General features: G+C 53.0%; 1 long non-coding RNA gene across 1 annotated transcript in view; it reads left to right on the forward strand.

Moving 5' to 3' along the window:
- The first annotated feature begins 251 nt into the window (after positions 1 to 251).
- LOC149428296 (uncharacterized) overlaps positions 252 to 22353 on the forward strand; it is a 70921-nt gene continuing 48819 nt past the window's right edge. Inside the window, exons 1-2 of the long non-coding RNA XR_016310794.1 lie at positions 252 to 449; positions 19576 to 19663. This is a non-coding gene — a long non-coding RNA (uncharacterized LOC149428296). The remainder of the gene's footprint in view (positions 450 to 19575; positions 19664 to 22353) is intronic.

Genomic DNA, 22353 nt, shown 5'->3' on the forward strand with positions numbered 1-22353 from the left:
AGCTTTTTAGGAGAAAAAAAAAGTGCGTAAATGCATGTAAACTCACATAAATGCGCATTAACACGGAGCGATGTGTATAAATGTGTTCCAGGGGCCGGAATAAATGAAGGTTCCGCTCGGTAGGATACGTTTGGCTCTCAGACGCCAGAAACGAATAATCGCGCCCGCGTCTCGCACGCCATCTTGTTCTTTTGTATGCTTTGCGGGAATTTCCAGCCTGAATATGTATTCTTTGCTTCCTTGCAGAATTACGGCCTGGAGACGGAGAACCTGCGCACACTCTCCCACAAACTGAACGCCTCCGCCAAAAACCTCCAGAACTTCATCACGGGGCGAAGGCGGAGCGGCCACTACGATGGGAGGGCCTCCCGGAGACTTCCCAACGACTTCCTCACCTCCGTGGTGGATCTGATTGGTGCTGCTAAGAATCTGCTGGCCTGGCTGGACAGGTAATGTCTACATATGTGATCATAGCATGACCTGAAATACTCCTCTCCTTCCTCTATAACTCCTCTCCTGAAATACTCTGCGCTGCTGGAGGACTCCGCTCCTTCCTCTATAACTCCTCTCCTGAAATACTCTGCGCTGCTGGAGGACTCCTCTCCTTCCTCTATAACTCTCCTCTCCTGAAATACTCTGCACTGCTGGAGGACTCCGCTCCTTCCTCTATAACTCCTCTCCTGAAATACTCTGCACTGCTGGAGGACTCCGCTCCTTCCTCTATAACTCTCCTCTCCTGAAATACTCTGCGCTGCTGGAGGACTCCGCTCCTTCCTCTATAACTCCTCTCCTGAAATACTCTGCACTGCTGGAGGACTCCTCTCCTTCCTCTATAACTCCTCACCTGAAATACTCTGCGCTGCTGGAGGACTCCTCTCCTTCCTCTATAACTCCTCTCCTGAAATACTCTGCACTGCTGGAGGACTCCGCTCCTTCCTCTATAACTCTCCTCTCCTGAAATACTCTGCACTGCTGGAGGACTCCTCTCCTTCCTCTATAACTCTCCTCTCCTGAAATACTCTGCGCTGCTGGAGGACTCCTCTCCTTCCTCTATAACTCCTCACCTGAAATACTCTGCACTGCTGGAGGACTCCGCTCCTTCCTCTATAACTCTCCTCTCCTGAAATACTCTGCACTGCTGGAGGACTCCTCTCCTTCCTCTATAACTCTCCTCTCCTGAAATACTCTGCACTGCTGGAGGACTCCTCTCCTTCCTCTATAACTCTCCTCTCCTGAAATACTCTGCGCTGCTGGAGGACTCCTCTCCTTCCTCTATAACTCTCCTCTCCTGAAATACTCTGCGCTGCTGGAGGACTCCGCTCCTTCTTCTATAACTCCTCTCCTGAAATACTCTGCATTGCTGGAGGACTCCTCTCCTTCCTCTATAACTCCTCTCCTGAAATACTCTGCATTGCTGGAGGACTCCTCTCCTTCCTCTATAACTCCTCTCCTGAAATACTCTGCACTGCTGGAGGACTCTGCTCCTTCCTCTATAACTCTCCTCTCCTGAAATACTCTGCACTGCTGGAGGACTCCTCTCCTTCCTCTATAACTCCTCTCCTGAAATACTCTGCACTGCTGGAGGACTCCGCTCCTTCCTCTATAACTCTCCTCTCCTGAAATACTCTGCACTGCTGGAGGACTCCTCTCCTTCCTCTATAACTCTCCTCTCCTGAAATACTCTGCACTGCTGGAGGACTCCTCTCCTTCCTCTATAACTCCTCTCCTGAAATACTCTGCACTGCTGGAGGACTCCGCTCCTTCCTCTATAACTCCTCTCCTGAAATACTCTGCACTGCTGGGGGACTCCTCTCCTTCCTCTATAACTCTCCTCTCTTGAAATACTCTGCTGTGCTGGAGGACTCCTCTCCTTCCTCTATAACTCTCCTCTCCTGAAATACTCTGCACTGCTGGAGGACTCTGCTCCTTCCTCTATAACTCCTCTCCTGAAATTCTCTGCACTGCTGGAGGACTCCGCTCCTTCCTCTATAACTCTCCTCTCCTGAAATACTCTGCACTGCTGGAGGACTCCTCTCCTTCCTCTATAACTCCTCTCCTGAAATACTCTGCACTGCCGGAGGACTCCGCTCCTTCCTCTATAACTCCTCTCCTGAAATACTCTGCACTGCCGGAGGACTCCGCTCCTTCCTCTATAACTCCTCTCCTGAAATACTCTGCACTGCCGGAGGACTCCTCTCCTTCCTCTATAACTCCTCTCCTGAAATACTCTGCACTGCCGGAGGACTCCGCTCCTTCCTCTATAACTCCTCTCCTGAAATACTCTGCGCTGCTGGAGGACTTCTCTCCTTCCTCTATAACTCTCCTCTCTTGAAATACTCTGTGCTGCCGGAGGACTCCTCTCCTTCCTCTATAACTCCTCTCCTGAAATACTCTGCACTGCTGGAGGACTCCTCTCCTTCCTCTATAACTCCTCTCCTGAAATACTCTGCACTGCTGGAGGACTCCGCTCCTTCCTCTATAACTCTCCTCTCCTGAAATACTCTGCGCTACTGGAGGACTCCTCTCCTTCCTCTATAACTCCTCTCCTGAAATACTCTGCACTGCTGGAGGACTCCTCTCCTTCCTCTATAACTCTCCTCTCCTGAAATACTCTGCGCTACTGGAGGACTCCGCTCCTTCCTCTATAACTCTCCTCTCCTGAAATACTCTGCACTGCTGGAGGACTCCGCTCCTTCCTCTATAACTCCTCTCCTGAAATACTCTGCACTGCTGGAGGACTCCTCTCCTTCCTCTATAACTCTCCTCTCCTGAAATACTCTGCGCTGCTGGAGGACTCCTCTCCTTCCTCTATAACTCTCCTCTCCTGAAATACTCTGCACTGCTGGAGGACTCCGCTCCTTCCTCTATAACTCTCCTCTCCTGAAATACTCTGCACTGCTGGAGGACTCCTCTCCTTCCTCTATAACTCCTCTCCTGAAATACTCTGCACTGCTGGAGGACTCCTCTCCTTCCTCTATAACTCCTCTCCTGAAATACTCTGCACTGCTGGGGGACTCCGCTCCTTCCTCTATAACTCTCCTCTCCTGAAATACTCTGCACTGCTGGAGGACTCCTCTCCTTCCTCTATAACTCCTCTCCTGAAATACTCTGCACTGCTGGAGGACTCCTCTCCTTCCTCTATAACTCCTCTCCTGAAATACTCTGCACTGCTGGAGGACTCCGCTCCTTCCTCTATAACTCTCCTCTCCTGAAATACTCTGCACTGCTGGAGGACTCCTCTCCTTCCTCTATAACTCCTCTCCTGAAATACTCTGCACTGCTGGAGGACTCCTCTCCTTCCTCTATAACTCCTCTCCTGAAATACTCTGCACTGCTGGAGGACTCCTCTCCTTCCTCTATAACTCTCCTCTCTTGAAATACTCTGCACTGCTGGAGGACTCCGCTCCTTCCTCTATAACTCCTCTCCTGAAATACTCTGCACTGCTGGAGGACTCCGCTCCTTCCTCTATAACTCTCCTCTCCTGAAATACTCTGCGCTGCTGGAGGACTCCTCTCCTTCCTCTATAACTCCTCTCCTGAAATACTCTGCATTGCTGGAGGACTCCTCTCCTTCCTCTATAACTCCTCTCCTGAAATACTCTGCACTGCTGGAGGACTCCTCTCCTTCCTCTATAGCTCTCCTCTCCTGAAATACTCTGCACTGCTGGAGGACTCCGCTCCTTCCTCTATAACTCCTCTCCTGAAATACTCTGCACTGCTGGAGGACTCCTCTCCTTCCTCTATAACTCTCCTCTCCTGAAATACTCTGCGCTGCTGGAGGACTCCTCTCCTTCCTCTATAACTCTCCTCTCCTGAAATACTCTGCACTGCTGGAGGACTCCGCTCCTTCCTCTATAACTCTCCTCTCCTGAAATACTCTGCACTGCTGGAGGACTCCTCTCCTTCCTCTATAACTCCTCTCCTGAAATACTCTGCACTGCTGGAGGACTCCTCTCCTTCCTCTATAACTCCTCTCCTGAAATACTCTGCACTGCTGGGGGACTCCGCTCCTTCCTCTATAACTCTCCTCTCCTGAAATACTCTGCACTGCTGGAGGACTCCTCTCCTTCCTCTATAACTCCTCTCCTGAAATACTCTGCACTGCTGGAGGACTCCTCTCCTTCCTCTATAACTCCTCTCCTGAAATACTCTGCACTGCTGGAGGACTCCGCTCCTTCCTCTATAACTCTCCTCTCCTGAAATACTCTGCACTGCTGGAGGACTCCTCTCCTTCCTCTATAACTCCTCTCCTGAAATACTCTGCACTGCTGGAGGACTCCTCTCCTTCCTCTATAACTCCTCTCCTGAAATACTCTGCACTGCTGGAGGACTCCTCTCCTTCCTCTATAACTCTCCTCTCTTGAAATACTCTGCACTGCTGGAGGACTCCGCTCCTTCCTCTATAACTCCTCTCCTGAAATACTCTGCACTGCTGGAGGACTCCGCTCCTTCCTCTATAACTCTCCTCTCCTGAAATACTCTGCGCTGCTGGAGGACTCCTCTCCTTCCTCTATAACTCCTCTCCTGAAATACTCTGCATTGCTGGAGGACTCCTCTCCTTCCTCTATAACTCCTCTCCTGAAATACTCTGCACTGCTGGAGGACTCCTCTCCTTCCTCTATAACTCCTCTCCTGAAATACTCTGCACTGCTGGAGGACTCCGCTCCTTCCTCTATAACTCCTCTCCTGAAATACTCTGCACTGCTGGAGGACTGCTGGAGGACTGGAGGATACAAGTAGTGGGAGGAGTTAAGTAACAATTAAAATTGTAGCGCACACTGCGGGGGGTTCTATTCTCCCATTGTAGCGCACACTGCGGGGGGTTCTATTCTCCTATTGTAGCGCACACTGCGGGGGGTTCTATTCTCCCATTGTAGCGCACACTGTGGCGGGTTCATTTCTCCCATTGTAGCGCACACTGTGGCGGGTTCAATTCTCCCATTGTAGCGCACACTGTGGCGGGTTCTATTCTCCCATTGTAGCGCACACTGTGGCGGGTTCTATTCTCCCATTGTAGCGCACACTGTGGCGGGTTCTATTCTCCCATTGTAGCGCACACTGTGACGGGTTCTATTCTCCCATTGTAGCGCACACTGCGGCGGGTTCTATTCTTCCATTGTAGCGCACACTGTGGCGGGTTCTATTCTCCCATTGTAGCGCACACTGTGACGGGTTCTATTCTCCCATTGTAGCGCACACTGTGGTGGGTTCTATTCTCCCATTGTAGCGCACACTGCGGTCGGCTCGTCTGCTCTGTATGAGTGCCGTGACCGTGGATGTCCGGGGTGAGCGGCATTCATGGGTCTCGGCACAGCTGCGGGCGATCAGCATGACCTGGTTCAGTCCGCTCGGATTAGGCTCACAGTGCCATTAGACGCTCGGCCTTCCAGGAGGACGCACACAGCGCCCCCGCCGCACACAGCGCCCCCGCCGCACACAGCGCCCCCGCCGCACACAGCGCCCCCACCGCACACAGCGCCCCCGCCGCACACTCATCTCCGCTTTTATGAATTACCCACCAACTGGATACAATCATCAAAGGGGAAAAAAAACTTAAAGCGCGCGTCCTTTGCTCTGATTGTTCTGTCTGACTGTCTGACCGTCTACATTCTGCCATATACTGGAGGACTTTCTTCCCCGATATCTGGGAGGTTTCTATGCTTTCACCTTCTAGTCCCCCCAAAAATATCTGCTGAAAACTGGCATCTGTGCACAGTGCAGCTCAGAGGTGCGGATGTGTAGGAAGGGTTAACTCTTTTTATTACCACCCCTCCCACAATGGGGACATCTCCTGCAGTAGTTGGTGTCTCTGCTCCTCCCACAATGGGGAGATCTCCCCCAGTAGTTTGCGTCTCTGCTCCTCCCACAATGGGGAGATCTCCCCCAGTAGTTGGTGTCTCTGCTCCTCCCACAATGGGGAGATCTCCTGTAGTAGTTGGTGTCTCTGCCCCTCCCTCAATGGGGACATCTCCTGTAGTAGTTGGTGTCTCTGCCCCTCCCACAATGGGGAGATCTCCCCCAGTAGTTTGCGTCTCTGCCCCTCCCACAATGGGGTGATTTCTTGCAGTAGTTGGTGTCTCTGCCCCTCCCACAATGGGGTGATTTCTTGCAGTAGTTTGTGTCTCTGCTCCTCCCACAATGGGGAGATTTCTTGCAGTAGTTGGTGTCTCTGCCCCTCCCACAATGGGGAGATTTCCTGCAGTAGGTTGTGTCTCTGCCCCTCCCACAATGGGGAGATTTCCTGCAGTAGGTTGTGTCTCTGCCCCTCCCACAATGGGGAGATTTCCTGCAGTAGTCTGTGTCTCTACCCCTCCCACAATGGGGAGATTTATTGCAGTAGTCTGTGTCTCTGCCCCTCCCACAATGGGGAGATTTCCTGCAGTAGTCTGTGTCTCTGCCCCTCCCACAATGGGGAGATTTCCTGCAGTAGTCTGTGTCTCTGCCCCTCCCACAATGGGGAGATTTCCCACAGTAGTTTGTTTCTCTGCCCCTCCCACAATGGCGAGATTTCCTGCAGTAGTTTGTTTCTCTGCCCCTCCCACAATGGGGAGATTTCTTGCAGTAGGTTGTGTCTCTGCCCCTCCCACAATGGGGTGATTTCCTGCAGTAGTTGGTGTCTCTGCCCCTCCCACAATGGGGTGATTTCTTGCAGTAGTTTGTGTCTCTGCTCCTCCCACAATGGGGAGATTTCTTGCAGTAGTTGGTGTCTCTGCCCCTCCCACAATGGGGAGATTTCCTGCAGTAGGTTGTGTCTCTACCCCTCCCACAATGGGGAGATTTCTTGCAGTAGTCTGTGTCTGTGCCCCTCCCACAATGGGGAGATTTCCTGCAGTAGTTTGTTTCTCTGCTCCTCCCACAATGGGGAGATTTCTTGCAGTAGTCTGTGTCTGTGGCCCTCCCACAATGGGGAGATTTCTTGCAGTAGGTTGTGTCTCTGCCCCTCCCACAATGGGGAGATTTCCTGCAGTAGGTTGTGTCTCTGCCCCTCCCACAATGGGGAGATTTCTTGCAGTAGGTTGTGTCTCTGCCCCTCCCACAATGGGGAGATTTCCTGCAGTAGGTTGTGTCTCTGCCCTCCCACAATGGGGAGATTTCCTGCAGTAGTTGGTGTCTCTGCCCCTCCCACAATGGGGAGATTTCCTGCAGTAGTTGGTGTCTCTGCCCCTCCCACAATGGGGAGATTTCCTGCAGTAGTCTGTGTCTCTGCCCCTCCCACAATGGGGAGATTTCCTGCAGTAGTTGGTGTCTCTGCCCCTCCCACAATGGGGAGATTTCCTGCAGTAGTTGGTGTCTCTGCCCCTCCCACAATGGGGAGATTTCCTGCAGTAGTTTGTGTCTCTGCCCCTCCCACAATGGGGAGATTTCCTGCAGTAGGTTGTGTCTCTACCCCTCCCACAATGGGGAGATTTCTTGCAGTAGTCTGTGTCTGTGCCCCTCCCACAATGGGGAGATTTCCTGCAGTAGTTTGTTTCTCTGCTCCTCCCACAATGGGGAGATTTCTTGCACTAGTCTGTGTCTGTGGCCCTCCCACAATGGGGAGATTTCTTGCAGTAGGTTGTGTCTCTGCCCCTCCCACAATGGGGAGATTTCCTGCAGTAGTTTGTGTCTCTGCCCCTCCCACAATGGGGAGATTTCTTGCAGTAGTTTGTGTCTCTGCCCCTCCCACAATGGGGAGATTTCCTGCAGTAGTCTGTGTCTCAAGCCATGATGATTAGTACTGATGATGATGTATTCCCTCATCTTCCCCTCCAGTAGTTTACATACTATTGATGTTAGGCTGACTGGCCTGCGGTTCCAGGAATGTATCTCGGCCCCGTCTTTAAATATTGGTACCACTCTGTCATCTATGAAAGGAGAGCCCTGGGGGTACCCCACCTATCACCCCAGACCAGCCTAGTCCACCCACCTATCACCCCAGACCAGCCTAGTCCACCCACCTATCACCCCAGACCAGCCTAGTCCACCCACCTATCACCCCAGACCAGCCTAGTCCACCCACCTATCACCCCAGACCAGCCTAGTCCAGCCACCTATCACCCCAGACCAGCCTAGTCCACCCACCTATCACCCCAGACCAGCCTAGTCCACCCACCTATCACCCCAGACCAGCCTAGTCCAGCCACCTATCACCCCAGACCGGCCTAGTCCACCCACCTATCACCCCAGACCGGCCTAGTCCACCCACCTATCACCCCAGACCGGCCTAGTCCACCCACCTATCACCCCAGACCAGCCTAGTCCAGCCACCTATCACCCCAGACCAGCCTAGTCCACCCACCTATCACCCCAGACCAGCCTAGTCCAGCCACCTATCACCCCAGACCAGCCTAGTCCACCCACCTATCACCCCAGACCAGCCTAGTCCACCCACCTATCACCCCAGACCAGCCTAGTCCACCCACCTATCACCCCAGACCAGCCTAGTCCACCCACCTATCACCCCAGACCAGCCTAGTCCAGCCACCTATCACCCCAGACCAGCCTAGTCCACCCACCTATCACCCCAGACCAGCCTAGTCCACCCACCTATCACCCCAGACCAGCCTAGTCCACCCACCTATCACCCCAGACCAGCCTAGTCCACCCACCTATCACCCCAGACCAGCCTAGTCCACCCACCTATCACCCCAGACCAGCCTAGTCCACCCACCTATCACCCCAGACCAGCCTAGTCCACCCACCTATCACCCCAGACCGGCCTAGTCCACCCACCTATCACCCCAGACCGGCCTAGTCCACCCACCTATCACCCCAGACCGGCCTAGTCCACCCACCTATCACCCCAGACCGGCCTAGTCCACCCACCTATCACCCCAGACCGGCCTAGTCCAGCCACCTATCACCCCAGACCGGCCTAGTCCACCCACCTATCACCCCAGACCGGCCTAGTCCAGCCACCTATCACCCCAGACCGGCCTAGTCCACCCACCTATCACCCCAGACCGGCCTAGTCCACCCACCTATCACCCCACACCGGCCTAGTCCACCCACCTATCACCCCAGACCAGCCTAGTCCACCCACCTATCACCCCAGACCGGCCTAGTCCACCCACCTATCACCCCAGACCGGCCTAGTCCAGCCACCTATCACCCCAGACCGGCCTAGTCCACCCACCTATCACCCCAGACCAGCCTAGTCCACCCACCTATCACCCCAGACCGGCCTAGTCCAGCCACCTATCACCCCAGACCGGCCTAGTCCACCCACCTATCACCCCAGACCAGCCTAGTCCACCCACCTATCACCCCAGACCAGCCTAGTCCACCCACCTATCACCCCAGACCAGCCTAGTCCACCCACCTATCACCCCAGACCAGCCTAGTCCACCCACCTATCACCCCAGACCAGCCTAGTCCACCCACCTATCACCCCAGACCAGCCTAGTCCACCCACCTATCACCCCAGACCAGCCTAGTCCACCCACCTATCACCCCAGACCAGCCTAGTCCACCCACCTATCACCCCAGACCAGCCTAGTCCACCCACCTATCACCCCAGACCGGCCTAGTCCACCCACCTATCACCCCAGACCGGCCTAGTCCACCCACCTATCACCCCAGACCGGCCTAGTCCACCCACCTATCACCCCAGACCGGCCTAGTCCAGCCACCTATCACCCCAGACCAGCCTAGTCCACCCACCTATCACCCCAGACCAGCCTAGTCCAGCCACCTATCACCCCAGACCAGCCTAGTCCACCCACCTATCACCCCAGACCAGCCTAGTCCACCCACCTATCACCCCAGACCAGCCTAGTCCACCCACCTATCACCCCAGACCAGCCTAGTCCACCCACCTATCACCCCAGACCAGCCTAGTCCAGCCACCTATCACCCCAGACCAGCCTAGTCCACCCACCTATCACCCCAGACCAGCCTAGTCCACCCACCTATCACCCCAGACCAGCCTAGTCCACCCACCTATCACCCCAGACCAGCCTAGTCCACCCACCTATCACCCCAGACCAGCCTAGTCCACCCACCTATCACCCCAGACCAGCCTAGTCCACCCACCTATCACCCCAGACCAGCCTAGTCCACCCACCTATCACCCCAGACCAGCCTAGTCCACCCACCTATCACCCCAGACCGGCCTAGTCCACCCACCTATCACCCCAGACCGGCCTAGTCCACCCACCTATCACCCCAGACTGGCCTAGTCCACCCACCTATCACCCCAGACCGGCCTAGTCCACCCACCTATCACCCCAGACCGGCCTAGTCCAGCCACCTATCACCCCAGACCGGCCTAGTCCACCCACCTATCACCCCAGACCAGCCTAGTCCACCCACCTATCACCCCAGACCGGCCTAGTCCACCCACCTATCACCCCACACCGGCCTAGTCCACCCACCTATCACCCCAGACCAGCCTAGTCCACCCACCTATCACCCCAGACCGGCCTAGTCCACCCACCTATCACCCCAGACCGGCCTAGTCCAGCCACCTATCACCCCAGACCGGCCTAGTCCACCCACCTATCACCCCAGACCAGCCTAGTCCACCCACCTATCACCCCAGACCGGCCTAGTCCAGCCACCTATCACCCCAGACCGGCCTAGTCCACCCACCTATCACCCCAGACCAGCCTAGTCCACCCACCTATCACCCCAGACCAGCCTAGTCCACCCACCTATCACCCCAGACCAGCCTAGTCCACCCACCTATCACCCCAGACCAGCCTAGTCCACCCACCTATCACCCCAGACCAGCCTAGTCCACCCACCTATCACCCCAGACCAGCCTAGTCCACCCACCTATCACCCCAGACCAGCCTAGTCCACCCACCTATCACCCCAGACCGGCCTAGTCCACCCACCTATCACCCCAGACCGGCCTAGTCCACCCACCTATCACCCCAGACCGGCCTAGTCCAGCCACCTATCACCCCAGACCGGCCTAGTCCACCCACCTATCACCCCAGACCAGCCTAGTCCACCCACCTATCACCCCAGACCGGCCTAGTCCACCCACCTATCACCCCACACCGGCCTAGTCCAGCCACCTATCACCCCACACCGGCCTAGTCCACCCACCTATCACCCCAGACCAGCCTAGTCCACCCACCTATCACCCCAGACCAGCCTAGTCCACCCACCTATCACCCCAGACCGGCCTAGTCCAACCACCTATCACCCCAGACCGGCCTAGTCCACCCACCTATCACCCCAGACCAGCCTAGTCCACCCACCTATCACCCCAGACCGGCCTAGTCCAGCCACCTATCACCCCAGACCGGCCTAGTCCACCCACCTATCACCCCAGACCAGCCTAGTCCACCCACCTATCACCCCAGACCGGCCTAGTCCACCCACCTATCACCCCACACCGGCCTAGTCCAGCCACCTATCACCCCACACCGGCCTAGTCCACCCACCTATCACCCCAGACCAGCCTAGTCCACCCACCTATCACCCCAGACCAGCCTAGTCCACCCACCTATCACCCCAGACCGGCCTAGTCCAACCACCTATCACCCCAGACCGGCCTAGTCCACCCACCTATCACCCCAGACCAGCCTAGTCCACCCACCTATCACCCCAGACCAGCCTAGTCCACCCACCTATCACCCCAGACCGGCCTAGTCCACCCACCTATCACCCCACACCGGCCTAGTCCAGCCACCTATCACCCCACACCGGCCTAGTCCACCCACCTATTACCCCAGACCTGCCTAGTCCACCCACCTATTACCCCAGACCAGCCTAGTCCACCCACCTATCACCCCAGACCGGCCTAGTCCAGCCACCTATCACCCCACACCGGCCTAGTCCAGCCACCTATCACCCCACACCGGCCTAGTCCACCCACCTATCACCCCAGACCAGCCTAGTCCACCCACCTATTACCCCAGACCAGCCTAGTCCACCCACCTATCACCCCAGACCGGCCTAGTCCAGCCACCTATCACCCCAGACCGGCCTAGTCCAGCCACCTATCACCCCAGACCGGCCTAGTCCAGCCACCTATCACCCCAGACCAGCCTAGTCCACCCACCTATCACCCCAGACCAGCCTAGTCCACCCACCTATCACCCCAGACCAGCCTAGTCCACCCACCTATCACCCCAGACCAGCCTAGTCCAGCCCTTCACCTAGGTGGCCGCTCACTTCCTCATAGAATGGTAACAGGTTGATGTGATTCCTAAATCCATGCTGATTACTGATGATGATGATTTCCTCGGCAAACACTTGGAGGGGATGAGAAGGGGCTACGTCCAAGTGTATGCCGATGAAAACAACCCTGGGGGGGAGTATGATGGAAAGGGGCACTCTGGGGGGGAGTATGATGGAAAGGGGCACTCTGGGGGGGAGTATGATGGAAAGGGGCACTCTGGGGGGGAGTATGATGGAAAGGTGCACTCTGGGGGGGAGTATGATGGAAAGGGGCACTCTGGGGGGGAGTATGATGGAAAGGGGCACTCTGGGGGGGAGTATGATGGAAAGGGGCACTCTGGGGGGGGAATGTGATGGAAAGGGGCACTCTGGGGGGGAGTATGATGGAAAGGGTCACTCTGGGGGGGAATATGATGGAAAGGGGCACTCTGGGGGGGAATATTTTGGAAAGGGGCACTCTGGTGTGGAATATGATGGAAAGGGGCACTCTGATGGGCACATTTTTTGGAAAGGGGCACTCTGGTGGGGAATATGATGTAAAGGGGCACTCTGGGGGGGAATATGATGGAAAGGGGCACTCTGGGGGGGAATATGATGTAAAGGGGCACTCTGGTGGGGAATATTTTGGAAAGGGGCACTCTGGTGGGGAATATTTTGGAAAGGGGCACTCTGGGGGGGAATATGATGGAAAGGGGCACTCCGGTGGGGAATATGATGGAAAGGGGCACTCTGGTGGGGAATATTTTGGAAAGGGGAACTCTGGGGGGGAATATGATGGAAAGGGGCACTCTGGGGGGAGTATGATGGAAAGGGGCACTCTGGGGGGGAATATGATGGAAAGGGGCACTCTGGGGGGGAGTATGATGGAAAGGGGCACTCTGGGGGGGAATATGATGGAAAGGGGCACTCCGGTGGGGAGTATGATGGAAAGGGGCACTCTGGGGGGGAGTATGATGGAAAGGGGCACTCTGGGGGGGAATATGATGGAAAGGGGCACTCTGGGGGGGAATATTATGGAAAGGGGCACTCTGGGGGGGAATATGATGGAAAGGGGCACTCTGGGGGGGAATATGATGGAAAGGGGCACTCTGGGGGGGAATATTTTGGAAAGGTGCACTCTGGTGGGGAATATGATGGAAAGGGGCACTCTGGGGGGGAATATGATGGAAAGGGGCACTCTGGGGGGGAATATTATGGAAAGGGGCACTCTGGGGGGGAATATGATGGAAAGGGGCACTCCGGTGGGGAATATTATGGAAAGGGGCACTCTGGGGGGGAATATGATGGAAAGGGGCACTCTGGGGGGGAATATGATGTAAAGGGGCACTCTGGTGGGGAATATGATGGAAAGGGGCACTCTGGGGGGGAATATGATGGAAAGGGGCACTCTGGGGGGGAGTATTATGGAAAGGGGCACTCTGGGGGGGAGTATGATGGAAAGGGGCACTCTGGGGGGGAATATGATGGAAAGGGGCACTCTGGGGGGGAATATGATGGAAAGGGGCACTCTGGGGGGGAATATGATGGAAAGGGGCACTCTGGGGGGGAATATGATGTAAAGGGGCACTCTGGGGGGGAATATGATGGAAAGGGGCACTCTGGTGGGGAATATGATGGAAAGGGGCACTCTGGGGGGGAATATGATGGAAAGGGGAACTCTGGGGGGGAATATGATGGAAAGGGGAACTCTGGGGGGGAATATTTTGGAAAGGGGCACGTCGATGGGGACAGCTGATGAAGCTTGACAATCAATATTGTTGAAATGCTGGAAATGTACATTTACAGCTCTGCGTAGAAACCAATCGGCTTCCAGGTTTTATGTCGAAGCTTCATTGAAGAAGATGAAGGTAGAAGCTGATTGGCCGCCATGCAGAGCTGCACCAGATTCTGATTGCACCAGTTTTCATAAATCCCCCCCCCCCCGAGCGTCTACTTGATATTCGGACTTGGATTTAGTGCCCGGACCTCCTTGAATTATAATTCGATGTCCCGGGTATACACCTTGTATCCTGTGAAGACACAGCAGCCCCATCTCTGTAGCCCAGCAGTCGACCTTTGATTTGAGTCGCCCGTCAATGCGGCGGTTTGGATTGAAGTTGTACCTCTGATCTGTTTATGTGATGACAGTAAATTGTTTACAGAATCGGTAATTGGCGCCTCTCACACCTGCTGGTAGATTTCATTGATTTTCCAGGGTGTGAAACATGTCAGTGAATGTCAGTAAACACAGACAACACCGCCAGCCCTTTCTGCCTCTTTTGCTCTCGGTGTTTCATCTGAAAACGTTTATTCTGAGCGAATTCCAGAGAACGATCTCTCGTTTTTGGATTCCTTTTCTCTCTCTCTGGTTACACGTCCGTGTTCACGGCTTCTTCTTTATCCTCTTCATTACACCGCGTTCCAAATTATTACGCAAATTCTTTTTAAGTGTCACAAAGATGAAATCTTTTGTTTTCAGTGTAACTCATGGATGGCATTGTGTGTCAGGGCTCTTTTGCTCACTGAAAACAATCTGGGACACCTGTGATCATTAGATTGGCCGATGAGCCCAATTTCAGGACAAACTCCTAAAGGACGGCGTTCCCCATTATTAAGCAGAGCGCCATTTTCAAGCAATATGGGGAAGAAAAAGGATCTCTCTGCTGCCGAAAAGAGTGAAATAGTTCGATGCCTTGGACGAGGGATGAAAACATTCGATATTTCAGGAAAACGTAAGCGTGATCATCGCACTATGAAGAGATTTGTGGCTGATTCAGAGCACAGACGGGTTGGTGCAGATAAAGGCACATTGAGGAAGATTTCTGCCAGATCCAGGCATCGGATCAAGAGAGCAGCTGCTAAAATCCCATTACATAGCAGCAAACAGATATTTGAAGCTGCTGGTGCTTCTGGAGTCCCACGGACATCAAGGTGTAGAGTCCTCCAGAGTCCTGCAACTGTGCAGAAACCTTCTATTCGGCCACCACTAACCAATGCTCACAAGCAGAAACGGCTGCATTGGGCAGAAAAATACATGAAGACTCATTTTCAAACAGTCCTGTTCACTGATGAGTGCCGTGCGACCCTGGATGGTCCAGATGGATGGAGTAGTGGATGGTTGGTGGACGGCCACCCTGTTCCAACAAGGCTGCGACGTCAGCAAGGCGGTGGTGGAGTCATGTTTTGGGCCGGAATCATGGGAACAGAGCAGGTCGGCCCCTTCAGGGGCCCCGAAGGTGTAAAGATGACCTCTGCAAAGTATGTGGAGTTTATGACTGACCACTCTCTTCCCTGGTACAGAAGGAAGAACTATGCTTTCCGTAATAAAATGATCTCCATGCATGACAATGCACCATCTCATGCTGCAAAGAATACCTCTGCATCAATGGCTGCTATGGGGATAAAAGGAGAGAAAGTCATGGTGTGGCCTCCATCCTCCCCTGACCTCAATCCTATGGAGAACCTTTGGAGCATCCTCAAGCAAAAGATCTATGAGGGTGGGGGGCAGTTTACATCCAAACAGCAGCTCTGGGAGGCTATTCTGACATCTTGCAAACAAATTCCAGCAGAAACTGTCCAAAAACTCCCAAGTTCAATGGATGCCAGACTTGTGATCTGCTATCAGATAAGGGCTCCTATGTTACAATGTAACGTGACCGCTTCAAATGTTTACAAAGTTACAATGTTGGGAAAAGTTGGATTTAAATAGCTTTTGATTTCAGTAAATTTGCTGCAAACACAACAAATGACAATTTTCAGTTCTTTACAACCTAGAAAGTGTTTGGAAACTTCCTGTGCGGAATAATCCGGAACACAAATCCTGTTATCATTAGGAGGTTCGTTCAATAAAATGTGAATTGTCCTCTTCTAGTTGTCACCTGAGAATTCTGCCGACTGATATTTACATCAATTATTGAGGGAAATGAGGAAATATCATCTGCAGAATCATTTGGAACACGGTGTAGAAGAGATACGATGACTGTTTGTAATCCGCGGATAATCATTTGTCGGCCAACTTTCTTTTTTTTTTTTACATTCTCTAATGCAGGCCACAGACGGGTCAAAAACCTGCAGTTTTTTTTTTTTTTAAAAAAAGAAAAATTGGTCGTTCAATTGGCCGACGTTACCACCAACGGTAAAAAAAACGCAGCTGATTTTCGTCCCGTCTACGGCCGGCATTTAATTACTTCTGTCCCTGCAGGGAGCTCCGCTATTATATTTTACATGAAAAGTCTTGCGGTTGCAACAATGTATCCATTTGTATCCATTTCGGATACAGATGGTTTTATTCGGATACAAATGGATACATTGTTGCAACCGCAAGACTTTTCATGTAAAATATAATAGAGGACTGGAATTCTTTTTCTTCTTTTTCTTTTCTTCTTTTTCTTCTTCTTCCAGGTCACGGCTCATGTGCAGATTTTTTATTGGTAAAAAGATCAGCTGATTTGCCCATCATTGCCGCGTAAATCGGCCGATTTTTTTCCAACTTTACCGATAAAAAAAATGTGCCAAAATCCAGAAAAACGGCCGACCAATTAGCCCATTAACGGTGCGAAAATCGACCGATTTTCGACCCATCTATGGCCTGCATTAGGCTGGCCATAGACGGGCCATTTATCAGCCGAATTGTCAGCTGATAAACAAAAAAATCGGTCGTTCCTGCCATGGATGCTGCTTACAAACAATGGCTGTTTTTTGTGGATTTTCCAGCATGACCGATAAAAAGAAACGAGACGATCCCCGAAAAACGGCCAACGGCACTGCCCCACTAAGGGTGTGAATATTGGCCGATTTTTCGTTTGAACGAAAATTTGGCCAATAAACGACCCGTCTATAGCCTGCTTAAGGCTGGCCATACATTATACAATTTTCTGGAGAATTTTGCTTTAGATTTACCAAAACCATATAATACGAGGTCAAAAACGCTATAGTGGAAGGTGATCGGAGACCAGAGAGAGGAGAATCAGCAAATCTGAAGAGCAGCAGAGCTGGGTGTCGCCACTGAGGGGGATCAACATAGCTGGGGGTTACTACTGAGTGGGGGATCAGCATAGCTGGGGGTTACTAATGAGTGGGGGATCAGCAGAGCTGGAGTTTACTACTGAGTGGAGGATCAGCAAAGCTGGGGATAACCACTGAGTGGGGGATCAGCAGAGCTGGAGGTTGCTACTGAGTGGGGGATCAGCAGAGCTGGGGGTTACCACTGAGTGGGGGATAAACAGAGCTGGGGTTTACCACTGAGTGGGGGATGAGCAGAGCTGGTGGTTACCACTGAGTGGGGGATCAGCAGAGCTGGAGGTTACTACTGAGTGGGGGATCAGCAGAGCTGGGGGTTACCACTGAGTGGGGGATAAACAGAGCTGGGGTTTACCACTGAGTGGGGGATGAGCAGAGCTGGTGGTTACCACTGAGTGGGGGATCAGCAGAGCTGGGGGTTACTACTGAGTGAAGGATCAGCAGAGCTGGAGGTTACTACTGAGTGGGGGATCAGCAGAGCTGGGGGTTACTACTGAGTGAGGGATCAGCAGAGCTGGAGGTTACTACTGAGTGAGGGATCAGCAGAGCTGGGGATAACCACTGAATGGGGGATCAGCAGAGCTGAAGGTTACCACTGAGTGGGGGATCAGCAGAGCTGGGGGTCACCACTGAGTGGGGGATCAGCAGAGCTTGGGGTTACTACTGAGTATGGAAATCTGCTGTTCAGAGACAATAATGAGCTGTGGATCTGATGAGTGGGGGGTATTACTGAGCCGGGAATCTGCTGAACAAGGGTGCTAATAATCTGTGGATCTGCTGAGCGGGTGTATTACTGAGCCATGGGAACTACTGGGCCCCTTTAAAACATACAGAAAATCAACACACGGAGCATTTGCCAAGTTTCATTAAAGCTTCAAAAAAAAGCATCACTGAAGCATCAAAAACACAAATAAAATGCACAGGGAAGTATTAGGCGCGATAAAAACAAAGCAAGTGTAAACCAGGGAAAAAAGGCAGCAGCAGCGACCTCAGATACAGGACACAGTGTATCCGAATTCAGAGTTATAGAATCGTGCTGCACTCCAATTGGGCCACATATGTGCAAAATGGACCGATATATGACCGCTCTGCGGTCCATAAGGGGATACAAGAACTGCTCCGCGGTCCATACAGGGATACAGGAACCACCCTACGGTCCATACGGGGATACAGGAACCTCTCTACGGTCCATATGGGGATACAAGAACTGCTCCGCGGTCCATACAGGGATACAGGAACCGCTCTACGGTCCATACGGGGATACAGGAACCACCCTACGGTTCATACGGGGATTCAAGGACCGCTCTGCGGTCCATATGGGGATACAAGAACTGCTCTGCGGTCCATAAGGGGATACAAGAACCGCTCTGCGGTCCATACGGGGATACAGGAACTGCTCTGCAGTCCATACGGGGATACAGGAACCGCTCTGCGGTCCATATGGGGATACAGGAACTGCTCCGCGGTCCATATGGGGATACAGGAACCGCTCTACGGTCCATATGGGGATACAAGAACTGCTCCGCAGTCCATATGGGGATACATGAACCGCTCTGCGGTCCATACAGGGATACAGGAACCGCTCTATGGTCCATACGGGGATACAGGAACCGCTCTACGGTCCATACGGGGATACAAGAACCGCTCTGCGGTCCATACGGGGATACAAGAACTGCTCTGCAGTCCATACGGGGATACAGGAACCGCTCTGCGGTCCATATGGGGATACAGGAACTGCTCTGCGGTCCATACGGGGAGACAAGAACTGCTCTGCGGTCCATATGGGGATACAGGAACTGCTCTGTGGTCCATACGGGGATACAGGAACCGCTCTACGGTCCATATGGGGTTACAGGAACCACTCTGCGGTCCATATGGGGATACAGGAACCGCTCTACGTGAAGAAACTAACGTGAAGAAATAAAGCATTAGGCTCTGATAGTGTGAAATTGTCTAACAGTGGCCACGTGCATGCGTGGTGACATCATGACTTCCAGCTCCTCCCTACTTGTTTTTATCACATATGACATCAACAGGGGCACATCACTGATGACATCATATGTGACGAAACACATGCGTGGTGACATCATGACTTTCAGCTCCTCCCTACTTGTTTTTATCACATATGACATCATCAGGGGGAACATCGCTGATGACATCATGTGACAAAATGCATTTGTGATGGCGTCAGGGCTGCGTGGTGACATCACGTCAGGAAGCGTCTTTCTACGCGTTTCACCGCATCATCAGGGCACGAACCCGACGGTGTTGTGTGACGAAATGCATAGGAAGGAGCTGGAAGTCGTTATGCTACTGCGTATGGACGCGGCCGCTGTTGGAATTCTGGGAGTTGTAGTTTGGCACCGAATGTCATTCATTGTTTGTAAGCGCTTTTTAACCAAACCCCTGATGACGTCATGTGACAAAACCTGATTAATGGAGATTCTTTCCTTCCTCCAGGTCTCCGTTTGTCAGTGTGACGGAATATTCACTCCTGAAGAACAACATTGTTCAACTGTGCCTCGAACTGACCACCATCGTCCAACAGGTGAGTCGCCTGCGACTGGTATAGCTGTGTGGGGCTCCGCCATAAAGCTGCATGATCAGCAGATGGGGCCCCGGCTCTGGCTGGTACTGAGGGGCCCAATGCTTGGCTTGTCTATGTCCCATGACCAATCCAACTCACTACAATGGTAACAAATCATCTAAAATGTACCTGTAGGAAGGATTAGCACCTCTGTGTGTCCTGGTGGCCAATGTGAGGCAGAAAGTGACAGGAAATCCAACATTTTGGGTCATAATTATACAGCCCCTTGTGTGTGTTATTGTCTACATGCAGTTCTGGCCACAAATCTTACCCCCCCCCCCCATTTCTGACTGATAATGCACCACTTCACCCCAAAAATTGCTGCAGTGACAAATGTTTCGGCATTCTCGTGTTTATTTCTTTGGTTTGTATCGATGACAAAAAAAGTGAAGAAACAAAAAAGCCAAATCTGGCCCATTCCACACAGAACCCCCCAAAATGGACCGGACAGAATTATTGTCACCCTCCATGTAATATTTGGTAGCACACCCCTTGGAAACAATCCCTGAAATCAATGTCTTCCTGTCACCATCACTGAGTTTCTTCCACCTCTCTACAGGAATTTTGGATCGCTCTTCTTCCTCCAACTGCTCCGGGTCTCTCAGATTGGAAGGTTCCTTTCCCCAACTGCTCCGGGTCTCTCAGATTGGAAGGGTTCCTTTCCCCAACTGCTCCGGGTCTCTCATATTGGAAGGGTTCCTTTCCCCAACTGCTCCGGGTCTCTCAGATTGGAAGGGGTCCTTTCCCCAACTGCTCCGGGTCTCTCAGATTGGAAGGGTTCCTTTCCCCAACTGCTCCGGGTCTCTCAGATTGGAAGGTTCCGTTCCCCAACTGCAGGTCTGAGATCTCTCCACAGGAGCTCTATGGGATGGAGATCTGGACTCATTGCTGGCCAGTTCAGTCCTCTCCAGCTCTTTGTCTGACACCATTTCTGGGGGCTTTGTGACGTGTGCTTTGGGGTCATTGTCCTGCTGGAAGACCCATGACCTCTGACATTGGAGACCCAACTTTCTGACACCGGGCCCTACATTGCACCCCAGAATTCTTTGGTGGTCTTCAGATTTCATAATGCCAAGACATCCAGTGCCTGACGCAGCAAAGCCACCCCAAACCATCAGTGACCCCCCACCATGCGTAACTGGAGGGACTGTGACCCCCCCCCACCATGCGTGACTGGAGGGACTGTGACCCCCCACCATGTGTGACTGGAGGGAATTTGAGCCCCCACCATGTGTGACTGGAGGGACTGTGACCCCCCACCATGTGTGACTGGAGGGACTGTGACCCCCCCCCACCATGTGTGACTGGAGGGACTGTGACCCCCCCCCACCATGTGTGACTGGAGGGACTGTGACCCCCCACCATGTGTGACTGGAGGGACTGGATTCTTCTCTGTGAAGGCCTCATTGATTTTTCTGAAACCAGTAGAATGATGGAATTACCAAAAAGCTGCCATTTTGTTCCCTCTGTCCCCAGAACATCTCCCAGAAGGATTGTGCAAACTCCAATCTGACTTTCAATATGTCTCTGTGTCAGCGGTGGGGTCCTCCTGGGTCTCCCCCCATATTTTTGTGTCAGCAGTGGGGTCCTCCTGGGTCTCCTCCCATATTTCTGTGTCAGCGGTGGGGTCCTCCTGCGTCTCCTCCCATATTTCGGTGTCAGCGGTGGGGTCCTCCTGGGTCTCCTCCCATATTTCTGTGTCAGCAGTGGGGTCCTCCTGGGTCTCCTCCCATATTTTGGTGTCAGCAGTGGGGTCCTCCTGGGTCTCCTACCAGATTTCTGTGTCAGCATTCTGTGTCAGCAGTGGGGTCCTCCTGGGTCTCCCCCCATATTTTTGTGTCAGCGGTGGGGTCCTCCTGGGTCTCCCCCCATATTTCTGTGTCAGCAGTGGGGTCCTCCTGGGTCTCCTCCCATATTTCTGTGTCAGCGGTGGGGTCCTCCTGGGTTGCCCTTCGCTTGCTTTTATCCGGGCTCTTGGGGCAATATTTCATCCTCAGACACCAACAATGGGGCATAATTCCCTCCACTGAAACCAATGAAGGGGCCCAAAGACATTACCGATGGGACACAGTTCCTCCCAATGACACCAACGAGGGGGCACAGTTCCTCCCAATGACACCAACGAGGGGGCACAATTCCTTGAAGATGGGGCATTGGTGACTCCCACTGATGTCTGGACATTTTCTACTTCCAATGGCCACAGTCCAGCCCCTCTAAAGTCTGAATGAGAGGAAAGGGGCCCTTTGTTTGGAGAGTTTGGAGACCCCGCCTTCAGAAACGAGATCAGGTTTGGGGCGGCGGCTTGCGTTCTTCACCTTTTTACTGAGATTTCTGCATTTTCGAACCCTCAGCGCAACTATGGCAAGTCGTAAAACAATTGGGACCGTCAGTCTTTCATTCTCCGGGGCGTCTGCTTTCAGAGCGATACGTTTTGGGGGGTTTCACCGTCTTCAGGCCTACAATGATTTTTCTATTTTTTTTTACGCGTGCAAGAAAAAGAAATTTAGCAAAAATGTCTCTGTCCGGGAAAGGGTCAAAGATGGTTGGATTGGGGCGATCAGAAGGCGATGATGTCACCAGGTGAAGTATACGGCTGTCTACAGACTCTCTGAACGTCGGGCTCTGCTGCGATGCGTTTTGCGGGATGATGC

This window comes from Staurois parvus, unplaced genomic scaffold (assembly GCF_062004578.1).
Source record: "Staurois parvus isolate SC_StPar_1 unplaced genomic scaffold, SC_StPar_1.0 ptg003346l, whole genome shotgun sequence".
NCBI classification, from domain to species: domain Eukaryota; kingdom Metazoa; phylum Chordata; class Amphibia; order Anura; family Ranidae; genus Staurois; species Staurois parvus.